Here is a 16,324-nt window from a genome sequence, read left to right as displayed (position 1 = left end):
CTTGCCCCTTCCCACAGAGGCGGCCAGCCCAGCAGCTGCCTGACAGACTCTGGCTCCTGCGAGCTTTCAGCCGGTGTAGGTGGCATGAACAGACCTGTGCATGTGGTTCTGCCTTGGCCTGGGAGTTTCGACACCGGCCTGGCCCCCAGGCTCAGGGGCAAGGGCCCGGAGAGAGCAAGACCCCGAAGTGCTTTTCTCCTGGGCTTGGGAACATTGTGCGCCGCTGGCGGGAACAGCGGACGAGAGGGCTTGCAAACTGGCCTTTGGAGGCAGCCGGGGAGGTCTTCCAGCGGGAGAGGGCCGGTTGTGCTCAGAGGACCCACAGGCCAGTGGCAGGACCAGCAGGGCCCCTGCCCCTGGCCAGCCGTGCCCAGATATTCCTGGCCTCCGGGGGGGAGGGGGGATACAGCCCCACCAAGGGGCAGGCTGCGGGGAATGGGTCCAGACATGACCAGGCACCTCCCCAGTCTCATCCCCGCTGGTGACTTTCCCCTGGGCCTAGGCCTCGGTTGAGGCCTCCTTGGAGAGGAGGTTGCTGGCAGGGGCTTTCTCCACACTGCAAGGAGCTAGAGCTCAGAGGGGTTCGTCTGAGGAAAGGCACCAGCAAGGGGCTGGATGCCCAAGACCTCTTGGGCCCAGCAGCCTCAGGGCAGCAGGGAGAGCAAGAGGCCCACTGTGCCCCTAGGTCGGCTCTTGCCCTTTCCCAAAGAGGCGACCATCTCATCCACTGCCTGACAGACTCTGGCTCCCCCGAGTTCTCCGCCGGTGCAGGGGGCAGGAACAGACCTGTGCATGTGATTCTGCCTTGGCCTGGGAGTGTGGACCCCCGGCCTGGCCCCCAGGCTCAGGGGCAAGGGCCCGGAGAGAGCACCACCCCGAAGCGCTTTTCTCCCGGGTTTGGGAGCATTGTGCGCGGCTGGCGGGAACAGCGGGCGAGAGTGCTTGCAAACCGGCCTTTGGAGGCAGCCGGGGAGGTCTTCCAGCGGGAGAGGGCCGGTTTTGCTCAGAGGTCCCACAGGCCAGGGGCAGGACCCAGCATGGCCCCTGCCCCTGGACAGCCTTGCCCAGACCTTCCTGGCCTCCGTGGGGGGGGGAGTACTGCCCCGCCAAGGGTCAGGCTGCGGGGACTGGATCCAGACATGCCCGGGCGCCCCCCCAGTCTCATCCTCGCTGGTGCCTTTCCCCTGGGCCTAGGCCTCGATTGAAGCCTCCTTGGAGAGGAGGTTGGTGGCGGGGGCTGTCTACCCACTGCAAGGAGCTGGAGCTCAGAGGGCCTCGTCAGAAGGAAGGCACCAGCAAGGGGTTGGATGCCGAAGGCCTCTTGGGCCCAGCAGCTTCAGAGCAGCAGGTAGAACAAGAGGCCCACTGTGCCCCTAGGTCGGATCTTGCCCCTTACCACAGAGGCGGCCAGCAGAGCAGCTGCCTGACAGACTCTGGCTCCCCCGAGCTCTCTGCCGGTGCAGGGGGCAGGAACAGACCTGTGCATGTGGTTCTGCCTTGGCCTGGGAGTGTGGACGCCCGGCCTGGCCCCCAGGCTCAGGGGCAAGGGTGTGGAGAGAGCACCACACGAAGCGCTTTTCTCCCGGGCTTGGGAACATTGTGAGCGGCTGGCGGGAACAGGGGGCGAGAGTGCTTGTAAACCAGCCTTTGGAGGCAGCCCGGGAGGTCTTCCAGAGGGAGAGGGCCGGCTGTGCTCCGAGGTCCCACAGGCCAGGGGCAGGACCCAGCAGGGCCCCTACCCCTGGCCAGCCTTGCCCAGACCTTGCTGGCCTCCGGGGGGGTGGTACTGCCCCACCAAGTGGCAGGCTGCTGGGACTGGCTTCAGACATGCCCGGGCGCCTGCCCAGGCTCATCCTTGCTGGTGCCTTTCCCCTGGGCCTAGGCCTCGGTTGAGGCCTCCTTGGAGAGGAGGTTGCTGGCAGGGGCTTTCTCCACACTGCAAGGAGGTGGAGCTCAGAGGTGTTCGTCAGAGGAAAGGCACCAGCAAGGGGCTGGATGCCCAAGACCTCTTGGGCCCAGCAGCCTTAGGGCAGCAGGGAGAGCAAGAGGCCCACTCTGCCCCTAGGTCGGCTCTTGCCCTTTCCCAAAGAGGCGAACATCCCATCATCTGCCTGACAGACTCTGGCTCGCCCGAGTTCTCTGCGGCTGCAGGGGGCAGGAACAGACCTGTGCATGTGATTCTGCTTTGGCCTGGGAGTGTGGACCCCCGGCCTGGTCCCCAGGCTCAGGGGCAAGGGCCCGGAGAGAGCACCACCCTGAAGCGGTTTTTTCCCGGGCTTGGAAGCATTGTGCGCGGCTGCCGGGAACAGCGGGCGAGAGTGCTTGCAAACTGGCCTTTGAGGCAGCTGGGAGGTCTTCCAGTGGGAGAGTGCCGGCTGTTCTCAGAGACCCCACAGTCCAGGGGCAGGACCCAGCAGGGCCCCTGCCCCTGGCCAGCCTTGACCAGACCTTCCTGGCCTCCGGGGGGGTACTGCCCCATGAAGGGGCATGCAGCGGGGACTGGGTCGAGACATGCCCGGGCGCCTCCCCAGGCTCATCCCCACTGGTGCCTTTCCCCTGGGCCTAGGCCTCGGTTGAGGCCTCCTTGGAGAGGAGGTTGCTTGCAGGGGCTGTCTCCACACTACAAGCAGCTGGAGCTGAGAGGGCCTCGTCAGAGGGAAGGCACCAGCAAGGGGCTGGATGCCCAACCCCTCTTGGGCCCAGCAGCCTCAGGGCAGCAAGGAGAGCAAGAGGGCCTCTGTGACCCTAGGTCGGCTCTTGCCCCTTCCCACAGAGGCGACCAGCCAAGCAGCTGCCTGACAGACTCTGGCTCCCCCGAGCTCCCTGCCGGTGCAGGGGTCAGGAACAGACCTGTGCATGTGGTTCTGCCTTGGCCTGGTAGTGTGGACCCCCGCCCTGGCCCCCAGGCTCAGGGGCAAGGGACCGGAGAGAACACCACCCCGAAGCGCTTTTCTCCCGGGCTTGGGAGCATTGTGCGCGGCTGGCGGGAAGAGCGGGCGAGAGTGCTTGCAAACCGGCCTTTGGAGGCAGCCGGGGAGGACTTCCAGCGGGAGAGGGCCGGTTTTGCTCAGAGGTCCCACAGGCCAGGGGCAGGACCCAGCATGGCCCCTGCCCCTGGACAGCCTTGCCCAGACCTTCCTGGCCTCCGTGGGGGGGGGAGTACTGCCCCGCCAAGGGTCAGGCTGCGGGGACTGGATACAGACATGCCCGGGCGCCCCCCCAGTCTCATCCTCGCTGGTGCCTTTCCCCTGGGCCTAGGCCTCGATTGAAGCCTCCTTGGAGAGGAGGTTGGTGGCGGGGGCTGTCTACCCACCGCAAGGAGCTGGAGCTCAGAGGGCCTCGTCAGAAGGAAGGCACCAGCAAGGGGTTGGATGCCGAAGGCCTCTTGGGCCCAGCAGCCTCAGAGCAGCAGGTAGAACAAGAGGCCCACTGTGCCCCTAGGTCGGATCTTGCCCCTTACCACAGAGGCGGCCAGCAGAGCAGCTGCCTGACAGACTCTGGCTCCCCCGAGCTCTCTGCCGGTGCAGGGGGCAGGAACAGACCTGTGCATGTGGTTCTGCCTTGGCCTGGGAGTGTGGACGCCCGGGCTGGCCCCCAGGCTCAGGGGCAAGGGCCCGGAGAGAGCACCACCCCGAAGCGCTTTTCTCCCGGGCTTGGAAGCATTGTGCGCAGCTGGCAGGAACAGCAGGCGAGAGTGCTTGCAAACCGGCCTTTGGAGGCAGCCGGGGAGGTCTTCCAACGGGAGCGGGCCGGCTGTGCTCAGAGGCCCCACAGGCCAGGGGCAGGACCCAGCAGGGCCCCTGCCCCTGGCCAGCCTTGCCCAGACCTTCCTGGCCTCCGGGGTGGGGGAGTTACTGCCCCACCAAGGTGCAGGCTGCGGGGACTGGGTCAAGACATGCCCAGTTGCCACCCCTGGCTCATCCACGCAGGTGCCTTTCCCCTGGGCCTAGGCCTCGGTTGAGGCCTCCTGGGAGAGGAGGTTGCTGGCAGGGGCTCTCTCCAAACAGCAAGGAGCTGGAGCTCAGAGGGCCTCGTCAGAGGGAAGGCACCAGCAAGGGGCTGGATGCCCAAGATCTCTTGGGCCCAGCAGCCTCAGGGCAGCAAGGAGAGCAAGAGGGCCACTGTGACCCTAGGTCGGCTCTTGCCCCTTCCCACAGAGGCGGCCAGCCCAGCAGCTGCCTGACAGACTCTGGCTCCTCCGAGCTTTCAGCCGGTGTAGGTGGCATGAACAGACCTGTGCATGTGGTTCTACCTTGGCCTGGGAGTTTCGACCCCGGCCTGGTCCCCAGGCTCAGGGGCAAGGGCCCGGAGAGAGCAAGACCCCGAAGTGCTTTTCTCCTGGGCTTGGGAACATTGTGCGCCGCTGGCGGGAACAGCGGACGAGAGGGCTTGCAAACTGGCCTTTGGAGGCAGCCGGGGAGGTCTTCCAGCGGTAGAGGGCCGGTTGTGCTCAGAGGACCCACAGGCCAGTGGCAGGACCAGCAGGGCCCCTGCCCCTGGCCAGCCGTGCCCAGATATTCCTGGCCTCCGGGGGGGAGGGGGGATACAGCCCCACCAAGGGGCAGGCTGCGGGGAATGGGTCCAGACATGACCAGGCACCTCCCCAGTCTCATCCCCGCTGGTGACTTTCCCCTGGGCCTAGGCCTCGGTTGAGGCCTCCTTGGAGAGGAGGTTGCTGGCAGGGGCTTTCTCCACACTGCAAGGAGCTAGAGCTCAGAGGGGTTCGTCTGAGGAAAGGCACCAGCAAGGGGCTGGATGCCCAAGACCTCTTGGGCCCAGCAGCCTCAGGGCAGCAGGGAGAGCAATAGGCCCACTGTGCCCCTAGGTCGGCTCTTGCCCTTTCCCAAAGAGGCGACCATCCCATCCACTGCCTGACAGACTCTGGCTCCCCCGAGTTCTCCGCCGGTGCAGGGGGCAGGAACAGACCTGTGCATGTGATTCTGCCTTGGCCTGGGAGTGTGGACCCCCGGCCTGGCCCCCAGGCTCAGGGGCAAGGACCCGGAGAGAGCACCACCCCGAAGCGCTTTTCTCCCGGGTTTGCGAGCATTGTGCGCGGCTGGCGGGAACAGCGAGCGAGAGTGCTTACAAACTGGCCTTTGGAGGAAGCCGGGAGGTCTTCCAGCGGGAGAGTGCCGGCTGTGCTCAGAGGCCCCACAGTCCAGGGGCAGGACCGAGCAGGGCCCCTACTCCTGGCCAGCCTTGCCCAGGAGTTTCTGGCCTTGGGGGAGTGGTACTGCCCCACCAAGTTGCAGGCTGCGGGGAGTGGGTCCAGACGTGCCCGGGTGCCTCCCCAGGCTCATCCCCGCTGGTGCCTTTCCCCTGGGCCTAGGCCTCGGTTGAGGCCTCCTTGGAGAGGAGGATGCTGGCAGGGGCTGTCTCCACACTGCAAGGAGCTGGAGATCAGAGGGCCTCGTCAGAGGGAAGGCACCAGCAAGGGGCTGGATGCCCAAGACCTCTTGGTCCTAGCAGCCTCAAGGCAGCAGGGAGAGCAAGAGGCCCACTGTGACACTAGGTCGCCTCTTGCCCGGTCCCACAGAGGCGGCCAGCCCAGCAGCTGCCTGACAGTCTCTGGCTCCCCCAAGCTCCCTTCCGGTGCAGAGGGCAGGAACAGACATGTGCATGTGGTTCTGCAGTGGCCTGGGAGTGTGGACCCCCGGCCTGGTCCCCAGGCTCAGGGGCAAGGGCCCGGAGAGAGCACCACCCCAAAGCACTTTTCTCCCGGGCTTGGGAGCATTGTGAGCGGCTGGCGGGAACAGCGGGCGAGAGTGCTTGCAAACCGGCCTTTGGAGGCAGCCGGGGAGGTCTTCCAGCGGGAGAGGGCCGGCTGTGCTCAGAGGCTCCACAGGGTAGGGGCAGGACCCAGCAGGGCCTCTGCCCCTGGCCAGCCTCGCCCAGACCTTCCTGGCCTCCGGGGAGATGGTACTGCCCCACCAAGTGGCAGGCTGCTGGGACTGGGTCGAGACATGCCCTGGCGCCTCCCCAGGCTCATCCTTGCTGGTGCCTTTCCCCTGGGCCTAGGCCTCGGTTGAGGCCTCCTTGGAGAGGAGGTTGCTTGCAGGGGCTTTCTCCACACTGCAAGGAGCTGGAGCTCAGAGGGACTCGTCAGAGGGAAGGCACCAGCAAGGGGCTGGATGCTCAAGACCTCTTTAGCCCAGCAGCCTCAGGGCAGCAGGGAGAGCAAGAGCCCACTGTGCCCCTAGGTCGGCTCTTGCACCTTCTTACAGAGGCGGCCAGCCCCGCATGTGCCTGACAGACTCTGGCTCCCCCGAGCTTTCTGCCGGTGCAGGGGGCGGGATCAGACCTGTGTATGTGGTTCTGCCTTGGCCTGGGAGTTTGGACCCCGGCCTGGCCCCCAGGCTCAGGGGCGAGGGACCGGAGAGAGCACCTCCCCGAAGCGCTTTTCTCCCGGGCTTGGGAGCATTGTGCGCGGCTGACGGGAAGAGCGGGCGAGAGTGCTTGCAAACCGGCCTTTGGAGGCAGCCGCGTAGGTCTTCCAGTGGGAGAGTGCCGGCTGTGCTCAGTGGCCCCACAGTCCAGGGGCAGGACCCAGCAGGGCCCCTGTCCCTGGCCAGCTTTGCCCAGACCTTCCTGTCCTCCGGGGGGGTACTGCCCCACCAAGGGGCAGGCTGCGGGGACTGGGTCGAGACATGCCCAGGCGCCTCCCCAGGCTCATCCCCGCTGGTGCCTTTCCCCTGGGCCTAGGCCTCGGTTGAGGCCTCCTTCGAAAGGAGGTTGCTGGCAGGGGCTGTCTCCACACTACCAGCAGCTGGAGCTGAGAGGGCCTCGTCAGAGGGAAGGCACCAGCAAGGGGCTGGATGCCCAACCCCTCTTGGGCCCAGCAGCCTCAGGGCAGCAAGGAGAGCAAGAGGGCCTCTGTGACCCTAGGTCGGCTCTTGCCCCTTCCCACAGAGGCGACCAGCCAAGCAGCTGCCTGACAGACTCTGGCTCCCCCGAGCTCCCTGCCGGTGCAGGGGGCAGGAACAGACCTGTGCATGTGGTTCTGCCTTGGCCTGGTAGTGTGGACCCCCGCCCTGGCCCCCAGGCTCAGGGGCAAGGGACCGGAGAGAACACCACCCCGAAGCGCTTTTCTCCCGGGCTTGGGAGCATTGTGCGTGGCTGGCGGGAAGAGCGGGCGAGAGTGCTTGCAATCCGGCCTTTGGAGGCAGCCGGGGAGGTCTTCCAGCGGGAGAGGGCCGGTTTTGCTCAGAGGTCCCACAGGCCAGGGGCAGGACCCAGCATGGCCCCTGCCCCTGGACAGCCTTGCCCAGACCTTCCTGGCCTCCGTGGGGGGGGGAGTACTGCCCCGCCAAGGGTCAGGCTGCGGGGACTGGATACAGACATGCCCGGGCACCCCCCCAGTCTCATACTCGCTGGTGCCTTTCCCCTGGGCCTAGGCCTCGATTGAAGCCTCCTTGGAGAGGAGGTTGGTGGCGGGGGCTGTCTACCCACTGCAAGGAGCTGGAGCTCAGAGGGCCTCGTCAGACGGAAGGCACCAGCAAGGGGCTGGATGCCCAGACCTCTTGGGCCCAGCAACCTCAGGGCAGCAGGGAGAGCAAGACGGCCAGTGTGACCCTAGGTCGGCTCTTGCCCCTTCCCACAGAGGCGGCCAGCCCAGCAGCTGCCTGACAGACTCTGGCTCCCCTTAGCTCTCTGCCATTGCAGGCGGCAGGAAAAGACCTGTGCATGTGGTTCTGCCTTCGCCTGGGAGTGTGGACCCCTGGCCTGGTCCCCAGGCTCAGGGGCAAGGGCCCGGAGAGAGCACCACCCTGAAGCGGTTTTTTCCCGGGCTTGGAAGCATTGTGCGCGGCTGCCGGGAACAGCAGGCGAGAGTGCTTGCAAACTGGCCTGAGGCAGCTGGGAGGTTTTCCAGCGGGAGAGTGCCGGCTGTGCTCAGAGGACCCACAGGCCAGGGGCAGGACCCAGCAGGGCCCCTGCCCCTGGCCAGCCTTGCCCAGACCTTCCTGGCCTCCGGGGTGGGGGAGTTACTGCCCCACCAAGGTGCAGGCTGCGGGGACTGGGTCAAGACATGCCCAGTTGCCACCCCTGGCTCATCCACGCAGGTGCCTTTCCCCTGGGCCTAGGCCTCGGTTGAGGCCTCCTGGGAGAGGAGGTTGCTGGCAGGGGCTCTCTCCACACAGCAAGGAGCTGGAGCTCAGAGGGCCTCGTCAGAGGGAAGGCACCAGCAAGGGGCTGGATGCCCAAGATCTCTTGGGCCCAGCAGCCTCAGGGCAGCAAGGAGAGCAAGAGGGCCACTGTGACCCTAGGTCGGCTCTTGCCCCTTCCCACAGAGGCGGCCAGCCCAGCAGCTGCCTGACAGACTCTGGCTCCTGCGAGCTTTCAGCCGGTGTAGGTGGCATGAACAGACCTGTGCATGTGGTTCTGCCTTGGCCTGGGAGTTTCGACACCGGCCTGGCCCCCAGGCTCAGGGGCAAGGGCCCGGAGAGAGCAAGACCCCGAAGTGCTTTTCTCCTGGGCTTGGGAACATTGTGCGCCGCTGGCGGGAACAGCGGACGAGAGGGCTTGCAAACTGGCCTTTGGAGGCAGCCGGGGAGGTCTTCCAGCGGGAGAGGGCCGGTTGTGCTCAGAGGACCCACAGGCCAGTGGCAGGACCAGCAGGGCCCCTGCCCCTGGCCAGCCGTGCCCAGATATTCCTGGCCTCCGGGGGGGAGGGGGGATACAGCCCCACCAAGGGGCAGGCTGCGGGGAATGGGTCCAGACATGACCAGGCAACTCCCCAGTCTCATCCCCGCTGGTGACTTTCCCCTGGGCCTAGGCCTCGGTTGAGGCCTCCTTGGAGAGGAGGTTGCTGGCAGGGGCTTTCTCCACACTGCAAGGAGCTAGAGCTCAGAGGGGTTCGTCTGAGGAAAGGCACCAGCAAGGGGCTGGATGCCCAAGACCTCTTGGGCCCAGCAGCCTCAGGGCAGCAGGGAGAGCAAGAGGCCCACTGTGCCCCTAGGTCAGCTCTTGCCCTTTCCCAAAGAGGCGACCATCTCATCCACTGCCTGACAGACTCTGGCTCCCCCGAGTTCTCCGCCGGTGCAGGGGGCAGGAACAGACCTGTGCATGTGATTCTGCCTTGGCCTGGGAGTGTGGACCCCCGGCCTGGCCCCCAGGCTCAGGGGCAAGGGCCCGGAGAGAGCACCACCCCGAAGCGCTTTTCTCCCGGGTTTGGGAGCATTGTGCGCGGCTGGCGGGAACAGCGAGTGAGAGTGCTTACAAACTGGCCTTTGGAGGAAGCCGGGAGGTCTTCCAGCGGGAGAGTGCCGGCTGTGCTCAGAGGCCCCACAGTCCAGGGGCAGGACCGAGCAGGGCCCCTACTCCTGGCCAGCCTTGCCCAGGAGTTCCTGGCCTCCGGGGGAGTGGTACTGCCCCACCAAGTTGCAGGCTGCGGGGAGTGAGTCCAGACATGCCCGGGTGCCTCCCCAGGCTCATCCCCGCTGGTGCCTTTCCCCTGGGCCTAGGCCTCGGTTGAGGCCTCCTTGGAGAGGAGGATGCTGGCAGGGGCTGTCTCCACACTGCAAGGAGCTGGAGATCAGAGGGCCTCGTCAGAGGGAAGGCACCAGCAAGGGGCTGGATGCCCAAGACCTCTTGGTCCTAGCAGCCTCAAGGCAGCAGGGAGAGCAAGAGGCCCACTGTGACACTAGGTCGCCTCTTGCCCGGTCCCACAGAGGCGGCCAGCCCAGCAGCTGCCTGACAGTCTCTGGCTCCCCCAAGCTCCCTTCCGGTGCAGAGGCCAGGAACAGACATGTGCATGTGGTTCTGCAGTGGCCTGGGAGTGTGGACCCCCGGCCTGGTCCCCAGGCTCAGGGGCAAGGGCCCGGAGAGAGCACCACCCCGAAGCACTTTTCTCCCGGGCTTGGGAGCATTGTGAGCGGCTGGCGGGAACAGCGGGCGAGAGTGCTTGCAAACCGGCCTTTGGACGCAGCCGGGGAGGTCTTCCAGCGGGAGAGGGCCGGCTGTGCTCAGAGGCTCCACAGGGTAGGGGCAGGTCCCAGCAGGGCCTCTGCCCCTGGCCAGCCTCGCCCAGACCTTCCTGGCCTCCGGGGAGATGGTACTGCCCCACCAAGTGGCAGGCTGCTGGGACTGGGTCGAGAAATGCCCTGGCGCCTCCCCAGGCTCATCCTTGCTGGTGCCATTCCCCTGGGCCTAGGCCTCGGTTGAGGCCTCCTGGGAGAGGAGGTTGCTTGCAGGGGCTTTCTCCACACTGCAAGGAGCTGGAGCTCAGAGGGACTCGTCAGAGGGAAGGCACCAGCAAGGGGCTGGATGCTCAAGACCTCTTTAGCCCAGCAGCCTCAGGGCAGCAGGGAGAGCAAGAGCCCACTGTGCCCCTAGGTCGGCTCTTGCCCCTTCCCACAGAGGCGGCCAGCCCCGCATCTGCCTGACAGACTCTGGCTCCTCCGAGCTTTCAGCCGGTGTAGGTGGCATGAACATACCTGTGCATGTGGTTCTGCCTTGGCCTGGGAGTTTCGACACCGGTCTGGCCCCCAGGCTCAGGGGCAAGGGCCCGGAGAGAGCAAGACCCCGAAGTGCTTTCCTCCTGGGCTTGGGAACATTGTGCGCCGCTGGCGGGAACAGCGGACGAGAGGGCTTGCAAACTGGCCTTTGGAGGCAGCCGGGGAGGTCTTCCAGCGAGAGAGGGCCGGTTGTGCTCAGAGGACCCACAGGCCAGTGGCAGGACCAGCAGGGCCCCTGCCCCTGGCCAGCTTTGCCCAGACCTTCCTGTCCTCCGGGGGGGGACTGCCCCACCAAGGGGCAGGCTGCGGGGAATGGGTCCAGACATGACCAGGCACCTCCCCAGTCTCATCCCCGCTGGTGACTTTCCCCTGGGCCTAGGCCTCGGTTGAGGCCTCCTTGGAGAGGAGGTTGCTGGCAGGGGCTTTCTCCACACTGCAAGGAGCTAGAGCTCAGAGGGGATCGTCTGAGGAAAGGCACCAGCAAGGGGCTGGATGCCCAAGACCTCTTGGGCCCAGCAGCCTCAGGGCAGCAGGGAGAGCAATAGGCCCACTGTGCCCCTAGGTCGGCTCTTGCCCTTTCCCAAAGAGGCGACCATCCCATCCACTGCCTGACAGACTCTGGCTCCCCCGAGTTCTCCGCCAGTGCAGGGGGCAGGAACAGACCTGTGCATGTGATTCTGCCTTGGCCTGGGAGTGTGGACCCCCGGCCTGGCCCCCAGGCCCAGGGGCAAGGGCCCGGAGAGAGCACCACCCCGAAGCGCTTTTCTCCCGGGTTTGGGAGCATTGTGCGCGGCTGGCGGGAACAGCGAGCGAGAGTGCTTACAAACTGGCCTTTGGAGGAAGCCGGGAGGTCTTCCAGCGGGAGAGTGCCGGCTGTGCTCAGAGGCCCCACAGTCCAGGGGCAGGACCGAGCAGGGCCCCTACTCCTGGCCAGCCTTGCCCAGGAGTTCCTGGTCTCCGGGGGAGTGGTACTGCCCCACCAAGTTGCAGGCTGCGGGGAGTGGGTCCAGACATGCCCGGGTGCCTCCCCAGGCTCATCCCCGCTGGTGCCTTTCCCCTGGGGCTAGGCCTCGGTTGAGGCCTCCTTGGAGAGGAGGATGCTGGCAGGGGCTGTCTCCACACTGCAAGGAGCTGGAGATCAGAGGGCCTCGTCAGAGGGAAGGCACCAGCAAGGGGCTGGATGCCCAAGACCTCTTGGTCCTAGCAGCCTCAAGGCAGCAGGGAGAGCAAGAGGCCCACTGTGACACTAGGTCGCCTCTTGCCCGGTCCCACAGAGGCGGCCAGCCCAGCAGCTGCCTGACAGTCTCTGGCTCCCCCAAGCTCCCTTCCGGTGCAGAGGGCAGGAACAGACATGTGCATGTGGTTCTGCAGTGGCCTGGGAGTGTGGACCCCCGGCCTGGTCCCCAGGCTCAGGGGCAAGGGCCCGGAGAGAGCACCACCCCGAAGCACTTTTCTCCCGGGCTTGGGAGCATTGTGAGCGGCTGGCGGGAACAGCGGGCGAGAGTGCTTGCAAACCGGCCTTTGGAGGCAGCCGGCGAAGTCTTCCAGTGGGAGAGTGCCGGCTGTGCTCAGTGGCCCCACAGTCCAGGGGCAGGACCCAGCAGGGCCCCTGCCCCTGGCCAGCTTTGCCCAGACCTTCCTGTCCTCCGGGGGGGGACTGCCCCACCAAGGGGCAGGCTGCGGGGACTGGGTCGAGACATGCCCAGGCGCCTCCCCAGGCTCATCCCCGCTGGGGTGCCTTTCCCCTGGGCCTAGGCCTCGGTTGAGGCCTCCTTCGAAAGGAGGTTGCTGGCAGGGGCTGTCTCCACACTACCAGCAGCTGGAGCTGAGAGGGCCTCGTCAGAGGGAAGGCACCAGCAAGGGGCTGGATGCCCAACCCCTCTTGGGCCCAGCAGCCTCAGGGCAGCAAGGAGAGCAAGAGGGCCTCTGTGACCCTAGGTCGGCTCTTGCCCCTTCCCACAGAGGCGAACATCCCATCATCTGCCTGACAGACTCTGGCTCGCCCGAGTTCTCTGTGGCTGCAGGGGGCAGGAACAGACCTGTGCATGTGATTCTGCTTTGGCCTGGGAGTGTGGACCCCCGGCCTGGCCCCCAGGCTCAGGGGCAAGGGCCCGGAGAGAGCACCACCCCGAAGCACTTTTCTCCCGGGCTTGGGAGCATTGTGAGCGGCTGGCGGGAACAGCGGGCGAGAGTGCTTGCAAACCGGCCTTTGGAGGCAGCCGGGGAGGTCTTCCAGCGGGAGAGGGCCGGCTGTGCTCAGAGGCTCCACAGGGTAGGGGCAGGACCCAGCAGGGCCTCTGCCCCTGGCCAGCCTCGCCCAGACCTTCCTGGCCTCCGGGGAGATGGTACTGCCCCACCAAGTGGCAGGCTGCTGGGACTGGGTCGAGACATGCCCTGGCGCCTCCCCAGGCTCATCCTTGCTGGTGCCTTTCCCCTGGGCCTAGGCCTCGGTTGAGGCCTCCTTGGAGAGGAGGTTGCTTGCAGGGGCTTTCTCCACACTGCAAGGAGCTGGAGCTCAGAGGGACTCGTCAGAGGGAAGGCACCAGCAAGGGGCTGGATGCTCAAGACCTCTTTAGCCCAGCAGCCTCAGGGCAGCAGGGAGAGCAAGAGCCCACTGTGCCCCTAGGTCGGCTCTTGCCCCTTCCCACTGAGGCGGCCAGCCCCGCATCTGCCTGACAGACTCTGGCTCCCCCGAGCTTTCTGCCAGTGCAGGGGGCGGGATCAGACTTGTGTATGTTGTTCTGCCTTGGCCTGGGAGTTTGGACCCCGGCCTGGCCCCCAGGCTCAGGGGCGAGGGACCGGAGAGAGCACCTCCCCGAAGCGCTTTTCTCCCGGGCTTGGGAGCATTGTGCGCGGCTGACGGGAAGAGCGGGCGAGAGTGCTTGCAAACCGGCCTTTGGAGGCAGCCGCGTAGGTCTTCCAGTGGGAGAGGGCCGGCTGTGCTCAGAGGTCCCACAGGCCAGGGGCAGGACCCAGCAGGGCCCCTACCCCTGGCCAGCCTTGCCCAGACCTTGCTGGCCTCCGGGGGGTTGGTACTGCCCCACCAAGTGGCAGGCTGCTGGGACTGGCTTCAGACATGCCCGGGCGCCTGCCCAGGCTCATCCTTGCTGGTGCCTTTCCCCTGGGCCTAGGCCTCGGTTGAGGCCTCCTTGGAGAGGAGGTTGCTGGCAGGGGCTTTCTCCACACTGCAAGGAGGTGGAGCTCAGAGGTGTTCGTCAGAGGAAAGGCACCAGCAAGGGGCTGGATGCCCAAGACCTCTTGGGCCCAGCAGCCTCAAGGCAGCAGGGAGAGCAAGAGGCCCACTGTGACACTAGGTCGCCTCTTGCCCAGTCCCACAGAGGCGGCCAGCCCAGCAGCTGCCTGACAGTCTCTGGCTCCCCCAAGCTCCCTTCCGGTGCAGAGGGCAGGAACAGACATGTGCATGTGGTTCTGCAGTGGCCTGGGAGTGTGGACCCCCAGCCTGGTCCCCAGGCTCAGGGGCAAGGGCCCGGAGAGAGCACCACCCCGAAGCACTTTTCTCCCGGGCTTGGGAGCATTGTGAGCGGCTGGCGGGAACAGCGGGCGAGAGTGCTTGCAAACCGGCCTTTGGAGGCAGCCGCGTAGGTCTTCCAGTGGGAGAGTGCCGGCTGTGCTCATTGGCCCCACAGTCCAGGGGCAGGACCCAGCAGGGCCCCTGCCCCTGGCCAGCTTTGCCCAGACCTTCCTGTCCTCCGGGGAGGTACTGCCCCACCAAGGGGCAGGCTGCGGGGACTGGGTGGAGACATGCCCAGGCGCCTCCCCAGGCTCATCCCCGCTGGTGCCTTTCCCCTGGGCCTAGGCCTCGGTTGAGGCCTCCTTCGAAAGGAGGTTGCTGGCAGGGGCTGTCTCCACACTACCAGCAGCTGGAGCTGAGAGGGCCTCGTCAGAGGGAAGGCACCAGCAAGGGGCTGGATGCCCAACCCCTCTTGGGCCCAGCAGCCTCAGGGCAGCAAGGAGAGCAAGAGGGCCTCTGTGACCCTAGGTCGGCTCTTGCCCCTTCCCACAGAGGCGACCAGCCAAGCAGCTGCCTGACAGACTCTGGCTCCCCCGAGCTCCCTGCCGGTGCAGGGGGCAGGAACAGACCTGTGCATGTGGTTCTGCCTTGGCCTGGTAGTGTGGACCCCCGCCCTGGCCCCCAGGCTCAGGGGCAAGGGACCGGAGAGAACACCACCCCGAAGCGCTTTTCTCCCGGGCTTGGGAGCATTGTGCGCGGCTGGCGGGAAGAGCGGGCGAGAGTGCTTGCAAACCGGCCTTTGGAGGCAGCCGGGGAGGTCTTCCAGCGGGAGAGGGCCGGTTTTGCTCAGAGGTCCCACAGGCCAGGGGCAGGACCCAGCATGGCCCCTGCCCCTGGACAGCCTTGCCCAGACCTTCCTGGCCTCCGTGGGGGGGGGAGTACTGCCCCGCCAAGGGTCAGGCTGCGGGGACTGGATCCAGACATGCCCGGGCGCCCCCCCAGTCTCATCCTCGCTGGTGCCTTTCCCCTGGGCCTAGGCCTCGATTGAAGCCTCCTTGGAGAGGAGGTTGGTGGCGGGGGCTGTCTACCCACTGCAAGGAGCTGGAGCTCAGAGGGCCTCGTCAGAAGGAAGGCACCAGCAAGGGGTTGGATGCCGAAGGCCTCTTGGGCCCAGCAGCTTCAGAGCAGCAGGTAGAACAAGAGGCCCACTGTGCCCCTAGGTCGGATCTTGCCCCTTACCACAGAGGCGGCCAGCAGAGCAGCTGCCTGACAGACTCTGGCTCCCCCGAGCTCTCTGCCGGTGCAGGGGGCAGGAACAGACCTGTGCATGTGGTTCTGCCTTGGCCTGGGAGTGTGGACGCCCGGCCTGGCCCCCAGGCTCAGGGGCAAGGGCCCGGAGAGAGCACCACCCCGAAGCGCTTTTCTCCCGGGCTTGGAAGCATTGTGCGCAGCTGGCAGGAACAGCAGGCGAGAGTGCTTGCAAACCGGCCTTTGGAGGCAGCCGGGGAGGTCTTCCAACGGGAGAGGGCCGGCTGTGCTCAGAGGCCCCACAGGCCAGGGGCAGGACCCAGCAGGGCCCCTGCCCCTGGCCAGCCTTGCCCAGACCTTCCTGGCCTCCGGGGTGGGGGAGTTACTGCCCCACCAAGGTGCAGGCTGCGGGGACTGGGTCAAGACATGCCCAGTTGCCACCCCTGGCTCATCCACGCAGGTGCCTTTCCCCTGGGCCTAGGCCTCGGTTGAGGCCTCCTGGGAGAGGAGGTTGCTGGCAGGGGCTCTCTCCACACAGCAAGGAGCTGGAGCTCAGAGGGCCTCGTCAGAGGGAAGGCACCAGCAAGGGGCTGGATGCCCAAGACCTCTTGGGCCCAGCAGCCTCAGGGCAGCAGGGAGAGCAAGAGCCCACTGTGCCCCTAGGTCGTCTCTTGCCCCTTCCCACAGAGGCGGCCAGCCCAGCAGCTGCCTGACAGACTCTGGCTCCCCCGAGTTCTCTGCAGGTGCAGGGGGCAGGCACAGACTTGTGCATGTGATTCTGCCTTGGCCTGGAGTGTGGACGCCCGGCCTGGCCCCCTGGCTCAGATGTAAGGGCCCAGAGAGAGCACCACCCCGAAGCGCTTTTCTCCCGGGCTTGGGAGCATTGTGCGCGGCTGGAGGGAACAGCGGGCGAGAGTGCTTACATACCGGCCTTTTAAGGCAGCCGGGGAGGTCTTCCAGCGGGAGAGGGCCGGTTGTGCTGAGGCCCCACAGGCCAGTGGCAGGACCCAGCACGGCCTCTGCTCCTGGCCAGCCTTGCCCAGATGTTCCTGGCCTCCGGGGGTGTGGTACTGCCCCACCAAGATGCAGGCTGCGGGGAGTGGGTCCAGACACGCCCGGGTGCCTCCACAGGCTCATCCCCACTGGTGCC

The sequence above is a fragment of the Dama dama genome, chromosome 5 (genome assembly GCF_033118175.1).
Source record: "Dama dama isolate Ldn47 chromosome 5, ASM3311817v1, whole genome shotgun sequence".
In the NCBI taxonomy this organism is placed as follows: Eukaryota; Metazoa; Chordata; class Mammalia; order Artiodactyla; family Cervidae; genus Dama; species Dama dama.
This window is presented reverse-complemented; position numbering follows the sequence as displayed.